The sequence below is a fragment of the Pristiophorus japonicus genome, chromosome 2 (genome assembly GCF_044704955.1).
Source record: "Pristiophorus japonicus isolate sPriJap1 chromosome 2, sPriJap1.hap1, whole genome shotgun sequence".
Classification (NCBI taxonomy): Eukaryota; Metazoa; Chordata; class Chondrichthyes; family Pristiophoridae; genus Pristiophorus; species Pristiophorus japonicus.
Window position 1 is genome coordinate 53,394,501 of NC_091978.1, and position 4,240 is coordinate 53,398,740.

Sequence of the window (4,240 nt, forward strand, 5' to 3'; positions counted from 1 at the left end):
GGTACAAACCCACATCCCACTATTCTGTGGTGCCATTTGTTGAACTGGCTTGCTGTGTCAGTCTCTGTTAATGATTTATCTTCAGTTTTCTAAAGCAGAAACAGTGTCCACAAAGAGCTACTTGTGCTTCAAAGACTCAAGCCACTCTGCCAAACAGTGGACTTTCAGTACAACATATAATCGATGGATCATTTCATTCATTTAGTAATTTTACTGTTTTACACTCTATTTTGTGCATTTAAGACAGTATCTGACTACTATCTGAATTGATATTTATAAATTATTGGGAGGATAGAGTGGGACTGTTTCAAATTTACCAATTTAACACATTGTTCTCACCAACATGAGCGGTCCCTTTAAATCTGCTGCACGGTATTTCTTCCAGCGGTGGGAGCTGGTGAGCGGCCTGGCCTGCGGGGGACCTCGCGATTGATGCGCGACCGTGCGACCATCCACCTTACGGGGAACTTTGGTGTGCAACCCTCACTAGCTCACCAAAACTTGTTAAGTGGCCCTCCAGCCCAAATAATTGCCCACCCCTTCCCTAAACCATCTTTAACAGTCTTCTGCCTCCTGACGTAGCTGGAAAAGCTTTTGCAATTATTACCATAATTGAGCATCATCTTCTTTTCCAAAGATCTCTCAGCTTCTCTAATGGTGGCTTTTGTCTCCCTCAATTGGGAGCGATATTTCTCGCTATTCTTCTGTAAACTGAATCCATCTGGATATGAACTGGGTTCAATTTGAAACAGTTCAGGTAGTCACGCATTATTCATCCCTAGCCCTACGCTGGCCTGTAAAACCCCAGATAGTTCCTTAGTATAGAATCATAGAATAGTTACCGCACAAAACGAGGCTATTTGGCCCATTGAGCATTTGCCAGCTCTCTGCAAGAGCACTTCAGCTAATCCCACTCCACAGCCCTTTTCCCGGAGTCCTGAAAATGTTTTTCCCTCAGTTACTTATCCAATTCCCTTTTGAAATCCGTGATTGAGTCCATCCCACAGTATGCTACTCGCCACCATCTCAGTACAACCCCAGCCCTGCATGAGGTTGAAATGGCCATTCAACAATAAGGGACAACAAGGCCTCAGGAGAAGATGGAATACCCGACAAAATACTAAAACATGGTAGAGAAGCACAATTAGCGCGAATACATGAGGTCATTTCGCTTATTTGGAAGGCGGAGAGCATGCTAGGGGATCTCAGAGACACCATAATAAGAACATAAGAAATAGGAGCAAGAGTAGGCCATTTGGCCCCTCGATCCTGCTCCGCCATTTAATAAGATCATGACTGATCTGATCATGGACTCAGCTCCACTTCCCTGCCCGCTCCCCATAACCCTTTATTCCCTTATCGCTCAAAAATCTGCCTATCTCCACCGTAAATATTTTCAACCTTCCAAGGGAAGAAATTCCTCCTCATATCAGTTTTAAATGGGCGGCCCCTTATTCTGAGACTATGTCCCCTAGTTTTAGTTTCCCCTATGAGTCGAAATATCCTCTCTGCATTCACCTTGTCGAGCCCCCTCATTATCTTAAGTGTTTCGATAAGATCACCTCTCATTCTTCTGAACTCCAATGAGTATAGCTATCTTCATAAGTCAACCCCCTCATCGCTGGAATCAATCTAGTGAACCTTCTCTGAACAGCCTCCAATGCAAGTATATCCTTCCTTAAATACGGAGACTAAAACTGTACACTAGGTGTGGCCTAGGTTGTAGCAGGACTTCTCTGCTTTTCTACTCCATCCCCCTTGCAATAAAGGCCAACATGCAGGAATTACGGTCTGTCACAGGTGGGGCAGACAGTGGTTGAAGGAAAGGGTGGGTTTGGCCTGAACCCTCTGGATCTCCTCCTTGAATGCCTCCCACTGCTCTGACACTGATTTACCTTCAAGTAGCTGTTTCCAGTCCACTATGGCCAAATCACCTCTGAGCTTAGCAAAGTTGGCTTTTCTCCAATTTAGAACTTTTATTCCTGGTCTATCCTTGTCCTTTTTCATAACTACCTTAAATCTAACTGAATTATGGCCACTGGCACCTAAATGTTCTCCCACTGATACCCCTTCCACCTGCCCAGCTTTCATTCAATAATATTAAATCCAGAACCACACCTCCAGTGTTCGGCTTGCTACATACTGGCTAAAAAAAGTTCTCCTGGATGCATTTTAGGAATTCCACACGCTCTGTACCCTTCACACTAATTTTATCCCAGTTAATATTAGGATAGTTGAAATCCCCTATTACTGCCCTATAGTTTTTGCACTTCTCAGAAATTTGCCTACATATTTGCTCTTCTATCTCTCACTGTTTGGAGGCCTATAGTACACTCCCACACTGGGAAAGAGAAGGTCGAGAGATGATAGAATTGCTGTTTTAGTATTCTAAAGGGACTAGATAATGTAGAGCACGGCAAGTAATTTCATCTTGTCCAGAACTGTAGAACCAGAGGGCACGTCCTGCACTTGGGGGTAAATTCAAATCCAATCTGTGGAAACAATACTTAAGTGAGTGGCCAATCTATGGGACAGGCTCCCTAGAGAGATGGTGGAAGCAGTTAGTGTTGATTTATTCAATGCAAATTGGACAGATTTCATTCATCGAATAACATTTTGGGACACAGTATGAGAGTAATTTGAGACATGACATGTGGTAAGTGTAGAATGCTTGGGAGGAACAGGTGATGTTGGTCCTATGGTTCCTAAAGCTCGCCACCACTGGGGTTTTCCTCGCCTCATGTCTGGGTCTCTTGTAGACTCATTGATAGAGATTGATTCCTGTGATTAGTCAATAACTCCATTATCGTTGTATCATGCGACTACCGGGATGGTAGAAGGCCAATTCGTAGAATCATAGAAATTTATAGCATAGGAGGAGGCCATTTCAGCCCATCGTGTCCACGTCGGCAAACCAAGAGCTATCCAGTCTAATCCCATTTTCCAGCTCTTGGTCTGTAGCCCTGTAGGTTACAACACTTTAAAACACATCCAAGTATCTTTTAAATGTGGTGAGGGTTTCTGCCTCTACCACCCTTTTAGGCAGTGAGTTTCAGACCCCCACTACCCGCTGGGTGAAGAAATTTCGCCTCATATCTCCTCTAAACCTCTCCCCAGTTACTTTAAATCTATGCCCCCTGGTTGTTGACCCCTCTGCCAAAGGAAACAGGTCCTTCCTATCCATTCTATCCGGGCCCCTCATAATGTTATACACCTCAATCAGGTCTCCCTTTAGCCTCCTCTGTTCCAAAGAAAACAGACCCAGTATCTCCAATCTTTCCTCAGCCAAAATTCTCCAATCCAGGCAACATTCTTGTAAATCTCCTGTGCACCCTTTCCAGTGCAATCACATCTTTCCTGTAATGTGGTGACCAGAACTGCACGCAGTAGTTCAGCTGTGGCCTAACCAGTGTTTTATACAGATCAAACATAACCGCCCTGCTCTTGTATTCCATGCCTCGACGTATAAAGGCAAGTATTCCATATGCCTTCTTAACCACCTTATCTACCTGGCCTGCTACCTTCAGGGATCTGTGGACATGCACTCTAAGGTCCCTTTGTTCCTCTACACTTTTCAGTGTCATACCATTTAATGTGTTTCCTCTGCCTTGTTAAACCTCTCCAAATGCATGACCTCACACTTATCCGGATTGAATTCCCTTTGCCACTGTTCTGCCCACCTGACTAGTACATTAATATCTTCCTGCAGTCCGCAGCTTTTTTCTTCATTATCAACCACAAAGCCTATTTTAGTGTCATCTGCAAACTTCTTAATCATACCCCCAACATTGAAGTCCAAATCATTGATATATACCACAAAAAGCAAGGGACCCAGCACTGAGCCCTGCGGAACCCCACTGGAAACAGCCTTCCACTCACAAAAACACCCATCAACCATTACCCTTTGCTTCCTGCCTCCGAGCCAATTTAGGATCCAACTTGCCAGTTTGCCCTGGATCCCATGGGCTATTACTTTTGTGACCAGTCTGCCACGTGGGACCTTATCAAAAGCTTTGCTAAAACCCATATACACTAAATCATACGCACTGTCCTCATCGACCCTCCTGGTTGCCTCCTCGAAAAATTCAATCAAGTTAGTCAGACACGACCTTCCCTTGACAAATCCATGCGGACTATCCTTGATTAATCCATGTCTTTCCAAATGAAGATTTATCCTGTCTCCAAATGCACTCCCACTGATATCCCTTTCACCTGCCCATCTTCATTCCCCAAAACCAAG